This window comes from Rhinatrema bivittatum, chromosome 9 (genome assembly GCF_901001135.1).
Source record: "Rhinatrema bivittatum chromosome 9, aRhiBiv1.1, whole genome shotgun sequence".
Taxonomy (NCBI): domain Eukaryota; kingdom Metazoa; phylum Chordata; class Amphibia; order Gymnophiona; family Rhinatrematidae; genus Rhinatrema; species Rhinatrema bivittatum.
The window spans coordinates 251,238,098-251,250,486 of NC_042623.1; the positions used below are offsets into that span (position 1 = coordinate 251,238,098).

Below are 12,389 nucleotides of genomic sequence, written 5' to 3' on the forward strand. Positions count from 1 at the left end.
AGGCACTGAGGCTGGGCTGAGGAAGAGCCATGCGGTCGAGAACAGCTACCGCCCAATCTCAAACTTACCCCTCCTCGCCAAACTGACAGAGAAAGCCGCACTTAAACAACTCAACAAGCATCTCGAAGCAAATAACATTTTACACCCTAACCAACATGGCTTCAGAAAAAACCATAGTACAGTAACCCTACTACTCAACCTATCAAACACGATAATAAGAGGCTTCGACACTGGGCAAAGATACATCCTCATCCTACTCGACCTCTCCGCAGCATTCAACGCGGTCGAACATAGAAGCCTAATCTCCAGACTAGCTGATATCGGTCTATCTGGCAAAACCCTCGATTGGTTCACTTCTTTCCTAAAAAACAGATTCTTCAAAGTAACCATCAGCAACCACTCATCAGATGCCATACTTCTCGAGACAGGAGTACCCCAAGGATCCGCACTCTCAGCCACACTGTTTAACATATACCTCCTATCTCTTTTCCAGCTCCTCACAAGCCTCGGCGTCACATACTACATGTACACCGATGATATACAATTAATCATTTCCGTAACAGACACCCTTGAAAAGGCATTGAAACTCGCAGCCAACTATCTTGACATCATAAGAAACATGCTAAACTACATGAAACTTTGTCTTAACATGGACAAAACTGAGTGCATTCTACTGGAAAGACAAAACGCTGGAATCAACATGAACCACAACATACAAATTGACAACACAATCATCAAATTAAAAGACATTGTGAAAGATTTAGGAATATGATTAGACCCTGAGCTTAACTACAAAAAACACATCTCAATGAAAATCAAAGAAGGCTTCTACTAACTAATAGTCCTCAAACATCTAAAACCACTACTGTATCTCCCCGAATTCAGAACCATCCTACACTCTCTAATATTCACTAGCTTCGACTATTGTAACTCACTCCTGATAGGCCTCTCCAACTATTACAGAACGCAGCAGCCAGAATTCTCACCGGTCACAAAAGAACCGACCACATCTCTCCGGTACTAAAAAGCCTACACTGGTTACCTATAGAAAAGAGAATTGAATATAAAACTCTATCCATTATACATAGTACATTACACAACAGTGAAAGCACAAGCCTAAACAACATTATCCAGAAACACATCCCTCAATGCAACACGAGAGCATCAAGCAAATCACAACTAAACATACCATCAGTCTCAACCGCCAAACTTACCACTGTAAGAAACCAAGCCTTTTCTATAGCAGGGCCCCTCCTCTGGAACTCGCTACCCGAACACCTAAAACTACAAAACAACACTAAAATATTTTTTAAAAGATCTCAAGTCCTGGCTTTTCAGACAAGCCTTCAAAGACGGGATCGGCTAATCGCCCACTCCACAAAGGACACTACATTCTATCACTGATTGACTAAACGTAGTAGCGTTTAACTATCTCTTTACATCTGACATCCCTCCACATCAGACGATAATCCCTATCTGTTACTATATAAGCTCTTAACCTTAACCATTCCGTACCCGTTGCAGTAAACTCTCCACTTCTGATATTAAACCAGCACTGTTGATATACCATTTCTGATAGAATATTGTATTATACCACACCAGTTACTATACATTATATATTATATTTATTTTATCATATTATGCCAAATCTGTTATTATACCATCCTTGTTATTAGACCAGTTCTGTTGTTATACCAGTTGTTTTCGCAATTGTAATTCATTGTTTCACCTGTAAACTTGAGTGAAGACCTCTAGCTAAACTTCGGTATAAAAGAACCTTTAAATAAAAATAAATAAGTATCGTGGAGGAAAAGTTATTTCTGGCAGGAACAGAGACTAGTAGAAGATGCTGGTATTCATGGACTTCTTGCGGCTGCAACCACAAAATCAACTCAAACCTCTCGCTCAACTGCATCTTTAAAGGCTGGCCACCCTGTATCACCCATGGGTGAAAGGGAGTAATCATCCCTCAGTCCTGCAATTTGACTTACTGGAAGAAGAAGCTAGTGGCTAGTGTGCAAGAGTGGGAACACCAGTGGCAGGAGGACAGCAGGCTCCCTTTGTAGCACAGTTAAATTCAGCAGCACCATGAAAGCTATCACTTCCTCCCCCACTTTTATCCATGACACCCTGTGGCCACAAAACAGTGGACTCTCCTGCCACAGACCATAGCTTCTTCAGAGGTTGGAAACAGATTAGTATTCCCTCCACCTCATGTAAAGGTGATCCATGCACATGTTAAAGTCACATGATATTTCACAAAGCCCATTGAGATCATGGATACAGACCTGTTTGCATACTGGGCACACAAGGCCACTGGCTGGACCTTGCCAAGGTCACCTAACATTTCCTCTGCTACCCACTAACCAACATGCCTAGTGAATAGTTAATCTCAATGGCAGGGGACATCGCGAGTCTACAACATTCATAGCTGGCACCGGAGCCGGTGAAATAGTTGTTTTTGTCTTAAGATAAACCTTCCTTTGCTGGTTTTCCTGAATTTCCATGCCAGTGGCAGGAGGACAATGTGCATAGCTACACCAAACAAATGCCCACACTTTGCTGGGTTTCAAGTTGCCATTCATACTGCCGCTGCCCGATCTGCTCCTTTTGTCCTGCCAGTCTCTGGTTTTACTGGAGTCTTTTGGCTCCAAAAAGAAAAATCTTCTTGTCCCCCATCCCTTGTCTAGGTAACTTAGTATCTTGGAGCCTTGCTGCTGCTGCTGCTGCTGTTTGTGTCACTGTTGCTGCCCGGCCTGCTCATGTGCTCTGCCTTTCTCCTGGTTATACTGGAGTAACCCCCAACTTTATTTCAAAAAATAAGAAAATCCTTCTCCTCCCCGGATGCCTTGAAATCATGGAGTCTAGCAGCTGCGGCTGCTGTCCACCACCATACCTGTTCCTCATGCCCTGCCTCTTGCTAGGTTCAGCACCTTGCTTTACTGATGCCAGTCTCCTTGATGCCTTACCCCTCACCCAGTGTCTTGGGATGCTGTTGGCGCTGTGCTTGTTACCGTATTCCTCATTCTGTACCTTGAGGTATTCGTATCACTGCTTGTGTCATTTTCCTATGTTTGGGTTCCTTGGGGTCTTCATGCCCCTTTTTGTGCGATTTTCCCTTCTCTTAGTGCCTTGGGATATTCATGGACTGATTTTGCCCATTTCTTGGTGTCTTAGAGACTTAATATCACTGTTGTTGGTGATTTTTGCCCCTCTTTTGGTACCTTGGGTTGTTTGTGTCTTGCCTTGCCCCTCAGTGTCTTAGGGTGTTAATGACACTGTTATTTGTGCCCTATACTCCTTTTCTGGTTATTTCAGTGTTGATGCCTCTGCTGTTAGTTCTCTCTGCTCTTCTCATGGTGTCTGTGTTCTAGCCAATGTTCATGATGCTTTTGCCACTCTCATGATGCCTTGGCCATACATGCCATTGTTGGTGCCACTTCTTCCCATTCTTGGTTTAGAACATAAGAAATGCCATACTGGGTCAGACTGAAGAGTAGTAAATCACCTGGACCGGATGGTATACACCCCAGAGTTCTGAAGGAACTAAAAAATGAAATTTCAGACCTATTAGTAAAAATTTGTAACTTATCATTAAAATCATCCATTGTACCTGAAGACTGGAGGATAGCAAATGTAACCCCAATATTTAAAAAGGGCTCCAGGGGCGATCCGGGAAACTACAGACCGGTTAGCCTGACTTCAGTGCCAGGAAAAATAGTGGAAAGTGTTCTAAACATCAAAATCACAGAACATATAGAAAGACATGGTTTAATGGAACAAAGTCAGCATGGCTTTACCCAGGGCAAGTCTTGCCTCAAAAATCTGCTTCACTTTTTTGAAGGAGTTAATAAACATGTGGATAAAGGTGAACCGGTAGATATAGTATACTTGGATTTTCAGAAGGCGTTTGACAAAGTTCCTCATGAGAGGCTTCTAGGAAAAGTAAAAAGTCATGGGATAGGTGGCAATGTCCTTTCGTGGATTGCAAACTGGCTAAAAGACAGGAAACAGAGAGTAGGATTAAATGGACAATTTTCTCAGTGGAAGGGAGTGGACAGTGGAGTGCCTCAGGGATCTGTATTGGGACCCTTACTGTTCAATATATTTATAAATGATCTGGAAAGAAATACGACGAGTGAGATAATCAAATTTGCAGATGACACAAAATTGTTCAGAGTAGTTAAATCACAAGCAGATTGTGATAAATTGCAGGAAGACCTTGTGAGACTGGAAAATTGGGCATCCAAATGGCAGATGAAATTTAATGTGGATAAGTGCAAGGTGATGCATATAGGGAAAAAATAACCCATGCTATAATTACACGATGTTGGGTTCCATATTAGGTGCTACAACCCAAGAAAGAGATCTAGGTGTCATAGTGGATAACACATTGAAATTGTCGGTTCAGTGTGCTGCGGCAGTCAAAAAAGCAAACAGAATGTTGGGAATTATTAGAAAAGGAATGATGAATAAAACGGAAAATGTCATAATGCCTCTGTATCGCTCCATGGTGAGACCGCACCTTGAATACTGTGTACAATTCTGGTCGCCGCATCTCAAAAAAGATATAATTGCGATGGAGAAGGTACAGAGAAGGGCTACCAAAATGATAAGGGGAATGGAAAAACTCCCCTATGAGGAAAGACTAAAGAGGTTAGGACTTTCCAGCTTGGAGAAGAGACGACTGAGGTGGGATATGATAGAGGTGTTTAAAATCATGAGAGGTCTAGAACGGGTAGATGTGAATCGGTTATTTACTCTTTCGGATAGTAGAAAGACTAGGGGACACTCCATGAAGTTAGCATGGGGCACATTTAAAACTAATCGGAGAAAGTTCTTTTTTACTCAACGCACAATTAAACTCTGGAATTTGTTGCCAGAGAATGTGGTTCGTGCAGTTAGTTTAGCTGTGTTTAAAAAAGGATTGGATAAGTTCTTGGAGGAGAAGTCCATTACCTGCTATTAAGTTCACTTAGAGAATAGCCACTGCCATTAGCAATGGTAACATGGAATAGACTTAGTTTTTGGGTACTTGCCAGGTTCTTATGGCCTGGATTGGCCACTGTTGGAAACAGGATGCTGGGCTTGATGGACCCTTGGGTCTGACCCAGTATGGCATTTTCTTATGTTCTTATGTATCCTGTTTCCAACAGTGGCCAATCAAAGTCACAAGTACCTGGCAAGTACCCAAAAATTAGATAAATCACAAGCTACTGTTGCTTATTAATTACTGTAATAGCAGTTTATGGATTTAACCTCTAGGAACTTATCCAAACCTTTTTTAAACCCAGTTACACTAACTGCTGTAACCACATCCTCTGGCAATCAATTCCAGAGCGTAACTATGCACTGAGTGAAAAAGAACTTTCTTCGATTTGTTTTAAATGAGCTACTTGCTAACTTCATGCCGTGCTCCCTGGTCCTTCTATTTGAGTGCTTTCCCTTAGCTACTGATGCCTGCCTTCAAGTTTAATTAAACTTGGCCAGAAAACCCCAATATGAGACCAACATAGGATGCATTGCTCTCATTGACTTTAATGGAAATGAATGAGACATTATAACAGTGTGTCACTGCATCTCCAAAAAGATATAGCAGAATTAGAAAAGGTACAGAGAAAGACAACCAAAATGATAAAGGGGATGAAACAATTCCCCTATGAGGAAAGGCTAAAGAGATTAGGGCTCTTCAGCTTGTAGAAGAGACGGCTGAGGGGAGATATGATGGAGGTCTATAAAATAATGAGTGGATTGGAATGGGTACATGCAAATTGGTTGTTTGCTCTTTCAAAAGGTACAAAGATTAGGGGACATGCAATGAAGTTACTAGGTAATATATTTAGACAAATATGAGAAGATATAATTAAACTCTGGAATTTGTTTCTGGAAGATGTGGTAACATCTGTTTGTATAGTTAGGTTTAAAAAATGTTTGGACTAGTTCCTGGAAGAAAAGTCCATAAACCATTATTAAGGTAAACTTGGGGAAATCTACTGCTTATCCTGGAATAAACAGCATGGGATCTGTCGATTTTATTGTGACCTGGATTGGATATTGCTGGAAACAGGATACTGGGCTTAATGGACCTTTGGTCTCAGTCAGTATGGCGAATCTTACATTGTTACGTTCTTATGGATGTCTGTCATCCTGGGTAGATAAGCATACAAGTTCCCAACTTAATCAACAACCAGAGTCTCCTCCCTCCAGGTTTTACCTTTAAAGCTTTGTAATAATCTAAACTATCACCAAAATTCGTGAGGCTGTTGACCAAACGTGTAGCCACCTAGATCTAAGTAGCCTTGCTGACTATAGCTAGCCACCACCAACAATCCATTTGGTTTTGGAGAGTTGTAGCCTGTAGGTTCCAACCTGGCTACCCCATGACCTGCTATGTCTCCAAGTCGTGCTTCCTTTATCTGACCCGCATTCTGCAGAATTATATAAAGTGGGACCAACGAATATACTGTAAAAATGTGAGCATGGAATTTCAGAGTAAAATGTCACGCTATAGGTCTCATTTTGGCAGAATTGCTTTTATTACTGCAAATGTACTTTACATTAGCCTGAATTATCAGAGGAGCCCTGAATGAAATGAATCCAGCCTGTCTGTCTGACCTTCTTTCTCCTTGGCTGTCACACATTTTGCAGTGAGTTGCATAGAATAAATTGTGCACATCTGTGCACACCATAGCAAAATTGATAATGCAAGAACAAAAGTTCAATGATTATTTATTTAAAAAATCCACAAAATATGGGGAAGTGTCACTTGTAAGAGTCCCCCAAAGCACAACTTAGAAGGTAATTTTCAGATTGGCTGCATATCTACAAAGTAGAGTTGCCAACTGGCTCCAGATTTTCAGGACAGGCTGATCCAGTCCTGGTTTGCTTGCAGGGACTTGTGTTTCCAATGTTCCTATTGCAGGGGTAGGCAATTCTGGTCCTGGAGTACTACAAACAGGTCTGGTGTTCAGGACATCCACAATGAATATGACAAGATATATGTGGATCCAGTGGAGACAGTGATGCAGATATACTTCATGCATATTCTTTGAGGATATCCTAAGAACATGTCATACTGGGTCAGACCAAGGGTCCATCAAGCCCAGTTTCCTGTTTCCAACAGTGGCCAGTCTAAGTCATAAGTACCTGGCAAGTACCCAAACATTAGATAAATCACAAGCTACTATTGCTTATTAATTACTAGAGATGTGAATCATGTGCCGGAATCGGTTCCGGTTTTGGTATCGTGGACCCGCAGGAAATTCCGTTTCCTGTGGTCCGGACGGATTTTTTTTTCAGCTGTCCAGAGCCGAAAAAAAACCCCACACCCCGACCCTTTAAATCTAATTATTTACAATCCCCCACTCTCCCGACCCCCACCCCAAAACTTTCCTAAAGTACCTGGTGGTCCAGCGGGGGTCCGGGAGCGATCTCCCGCTCTCAGGCCGTCGGCTGCCAGTAAACAAAATGGCGCCGGTGGCCCTTTGCCCTTACCATGTGACAGGGCCTATCAGTGCCATTGGCCAGCCCCTATCAAATGGTAGGAGCAATGGACCATCCATGTCACATGGTAAGGGCAAAGGGCCATTGGCACCAATTTGATTAGTGGCAGCCGACGACCCGAGAGCGGGAGATCGCTCCCGGGACCCCTGCTGGACTACCAGATGCTTTAGGAAAGTTTGGGGAGGGTTGGGAGGGTGGGGGATTGTAAATAATTAGATCTAAAGGGTCTGGGTGGGTTTGGGGTTTTTTCCTGTGTGCCCTTTCTCCCCCCCCCCCCCCAAATGATAAGAAAACCACACGAACATTTTGTGGGGTTTTCCTATCATTTTCAGGGACCCCCAGTTGTGAACGTTGAGAGGATGTGAACCCTGGTCTGAGGAGGAGTTGGTACTACCCGAGGAAGCGACTCCCTGGGGTCCTCCATCGAATGGCGAGGCTGAGGCGAAGTGGAAACCAGTAGATCTTCACCCTTGGAAGCCCGTGGTCCCCCCAGGAGGAGCCCGTAGAGACCCGGAATGCTGGGACTTAGGCGAAGCTTGAGAGGAAGAGGTTTCAAGACGAGGAAGCAAGGCCAGCTGGATCTTCACCCTTGGAAGCCCGTAATCCCCCCGGGAGGAGCCCGTAGGGGCCCGGACCACTGGGACAAGTGGCCCTTGAAGAAGGAAGACTCGTCATGATCCAGTCCGAGTTCCAATACCAGAGGATCGCCGCTTGCCAGTCCGAAGTCCAATACCATAGGATCACCGCTTGCCAGTCCAAAGTCAATCACCAAGAATCACCGCTTGCCAGTCCGAAGTCAATCACCAAGAATCACCGCTTGCCAGTCCGAAGTCAATCACCAAGAATCACCGCTTGCCAGTCCGAAGTCAAGCACCAAGGCTCGTTCAGGAACAGAGACAGAGGTCCTGATACTAGAGGCACCAGAAGACTCACAGGAGTGAGCAGACTAGTTGCCAAGTCGAAGAGCAGGAAAAAGGAAGTCTCCTATATACTCCCCTAAGCCTGCCCTATCTGTTGCAGCTGGGACTAGTTAAGGTGACGAGGTCCCTATAAGAGCAGGCAGGAGGTACGGCCTCACGCCTAGGGGAAGGCCCGATCCTGGAAGTGAGGCAGGGCGGCCTGATGCCGCGAAGAGGAGCCCGAACGGCGCCCCTCCCACCGGGGAGCAAGGCAGGGACTCGATCAGGGGAACTGCCCCGAGGAGGAGAAGCAGGGCCAGCCAGGGAGACGTCTCTCCGCCGACGCTGAGGCGCCGGTGGTGACCTCGACGCCGCGGAGGAAGGTAGGGGGGCCAGCCACAGTTGCCCACGGCTGGGGTTTATAACACCAATACATGACGTATTAGAAAATATCGTACAATATTTTCATCCGTCAAAAAAACGATGCACATCCCTATTAATTACTGTAATAGCAGTTTATGGATTTTTCCTCAAGGAACTTACCCAAACCTTTTTTAAACCCAGTTACACTAACTGCTATAACCACATCCTCTGGCAATTAATTCTAGAGCTTAATTATGCGCGGAGTGAAAAAGAATTTTCTTCGATTTGTTTTAAATGAGCTACTTGCTAACTTCATGTTATGTTCTTAGCCTGAAGACCAGATCTCTTTTTGGCACTCTAGGACTGGAGTTGCCTAACATTGCCCTATTGCATTGAAAAGGAAATCTGCTTACAGCTTTTGCATTGCTTTGTCAAAATGATTTTTTACAATTTTTAACAGAATCTTTATTGCAGTTTGTTTTTTTTTAAATCGGTCTTATGCTTTATATTTCTATTTTTACTTGTTTTTGTGAATTTTATTATGTATGTTGCTATTATAACCCACTGAATAGTTTGGATCATGCGGGATATAAATTCTTAAAAATGACTAAATCAATTTGCAAGTCCATGCATGCTGCAGGCTAAAACCAGAACTGGATTAGTCTTGTTCTGAAAATCTGGAGCCAGTTGGGCAACCCCTCTGCAAAGACGATGAAGTACTTTGTACCCTTGGGTGCTTTATTTTCAAAGTGCAGAGCTGACAAGTTTCCCAGTTCCAGCAGGGAGGTTTTCAGGTCAGGCCTGGATTTCTGAGAGCCCTATCCTGATGCATTCTGGGACCTGCAATGCTAATTGCAGTGGGCAGAATACAGATACCACCATGCTTTGGGATGCAAGTTCAAAACCAAGACTGACCAAAAAGCCTTCCTTCAGGAACTGGGTCACTCGGGAGCTTTGAAAGTGAAAGTTCACGCGTACTTTTCATTTTGAAAATGGGCTAAGGAAAATCACCCGCACGCATTTACACCTGCTGCTTTGTGCAGGCCATTTTTCTGACTAAAACTACGCACGCATACATTCGCATCGTAAAAATTATGGGCGCATTTCCAAACCCTGCCCCAGGCCCAACTAGAATGCATTCTCCCTTGCTAGGGTGGCCAGCTGGCTCCAGTTTTGCCCAGTGGGGTTGATCCAAGCCTAGGTTTACCCCATTGCATGCAGGGACTTGTGGTTCTGGCCCCCCTGTTGTATTCCCTTAGACTATGAGTCCCTGCATGCAGTGGGGCTAACCCAAGCCTGGATGAACCCTGTTGAGTGGATCTGGAGACGATTGGCAACCCTGTCCCTGCTGTGGGTAAAAACCTGTGCTTAGTGGCTTTTTAATGTGCATATAGGGCAGGCAATTTTCTACAAGTCTGTTTTTGTAGCTAAAGCAGTGTCTTACCCACAGAAATGACTTTCAGAAGGACTCTCCTTCTGTCTCTTATATGCCCTTATCCAAAAGTACTGGTACACCTGGTACTTTCTTCAAATATTGAGGAATAGCTACTATCTCACAATAATTTTGTAGGACCACTGCTCATAGGGTCAAGGTATTTTTACCAGACTCTTTTTCATGGTTTCTGGTCCAATTTACTTTATATATTTTTTTCAAAACATTTTTTTTTTTTATGATTTTTTGTAATTTTATATCACGCTGGTGAAACTCCAAAAAAGTCACATTTGAAAGTCTCTAAGCTGTCACTTTTCTCAATCCCGATAACAATTAATTCAGCAAAAGTACTTATCTGCATGGCCCAACACGATCGCGTTTCGGACCCCCACTCTTGAGGTCCTGCTTCAGGGGACAAAAACTTTCATATTATTCCGTGACAATCAAAACCAGTATGAAGTGTTCAATAGCTGCATCCATCCATTTTTGTAGACACGATCCCAGCTTGGAATCGCCTTTCTTTAAAACATGGCTCGCACCGGATGGCTTTTAAAGAGCTGGAAGCGGAAATCCCTCCCCTCTCCTACTTACTAGTTAATTAACCACTGTTGCCAAACAGGTCGGATAGATTCATAGACTTCCTTAGCCTTAGTTCTCCTTCACAAAAAATCATAAAAAAAAAAAAAAATGTTTTGAAAAAAATATATAAAGTAAATTGGACCAGAAACAATGACAAAGAGTCTGGTAAAAATACCTTGACCCTATGAGCAGTGGTCCTACAAAATTATTGTGAGATAATAGCTATTCCTCAATATTTGAAGAAAGTACCAGGTGTACCAGTACTTTGGGATATTGTTTACAATTTGGGTACCCGGAATACATAAGGTGTGAGAGCCAATATATTGTCTTATATGCCCTTCCCATTCTCCCTGCTTTCCTTCAGGAGGGCCCTTTATCTAGTGACTCTGTGGACTGTATCTGTGAGAGGTGCCTGCTGGGTTCTCTAAAATCAGGTTTCTTGCAAACTGTCCCAATGATTTTTGCTTGGCAGCCATCACTTTATTAACATCTGGCTTTGCGGCGGCTGGGAATCCTGCTGCCAGCTCCCGGGCACAATAAACATAAAAAATGAATGCTACTAGTAGGCGTGTTTGTGTTTCTCAGGAAATCCATGGTACTGGGCGAAAACTGCTGATCATCTTGGGGGGACCCCTGGACACGCGGGAGGAGCAGAGAGACTGCTTTTGTAATAAGGTGCGTACGCATACACATAACCCCTGGGCTAATGTTCCATCACAGGACCCCAAAGACCACGCCTCACATAAGGAGTTCAATTGTTAACCTCCTCTCCTGGTGCTTGTTAATTCAATCTGTTGTCCAAGATTCCCTGTTGTGAGATGGGGGGAGATGACTTTGCTTCCTGGGCCCTGAGCATTGTTTAATATTCAAGTCTCTTGTAAACAGCAACAATAATCCCGCTGGATGCTGATTTGGTTTCCAGTTTAATTTGTACTGATTAGAGAGGGAAAGTTGGTATATTCAGTTACAAATTCTTGGTATTTACAGTTTGACAGCTCTGGTTCTTATAATAAATCTGTGACTTTAAGCCTTCAGTTAATTTTATTCTTGTTACTGATGCCAATGAATGTTTCTTATTTCTGCTCCATTTCAATTAATGGGGCAGTTTTGGAGCTTCCTCCCAGAATTTGGTGGATAGGATGAATTTTTCTCAATTTAGATTCACTTAAGTAAAGCGTTAGTTTTCATACCTTAAGTCTAATTATTCAGAGTTCTTACTGCTTTTCCTCTCGTCCCTCACTGATACCAGGAGGGTGCCGCCATGCTCCTCTCAACATCTTGATGATGTAGACGTGGTTAACACTGGATGGGTGGCACAGCTCTTCTCACTCTCCTCAGGAATAGACCCAGATCCATTCCTCCAGCAGGACTTACGATAGTCCGCCCATGCTCTCATGGCTGAGAGACACCTCTAGATGAAAGAAATTGAGCCCCTGGGTCCTAGGGTACTCGGACGGGCAGTAAAAATAAAATCCTTAGGGAAAAAAGGAAACCAAAACTAGAGAAAGGAAGGGTGGAAAAAAGTCTTTCTCTGAAAATCAAAAGGTCTCCAGAAAGGCATGATGAGGCTAGGTAAAGGCACCCTTTCTACCTTTCCATACCTAGGCCTCGTC

At 43.5% G+C, this 12,389-nt stretch overlaps 1 protein-coding gene across 2 annotated transcripts in view; it reads left to right on the forward strand.

The window, feature by feature from the left end:
- PLD1 (phospholipase D1) overlaps positions 1 to 12,389 on the forward strand; it is a 301,509-nt gene that overhangs the window by 75,315 nt on the left and 213,805 nt on the right. Inside the window, exon 2 of one of the 2 annotated variants that reach the window (XM_029615277.1) lies at positions 11,362 to 11,451. The exons of the other annotated variant lie outside the window; for it this stretch is intronic. The gene's annotated coding sequence lies outside the window, so the exon portion shown is untranslated. The remainder of the gene's footprint in view (positions 1 to 11,361; positions 11,452 to 12,389) is intronic. 2 annotated transcript variants of the gene reach the window in all.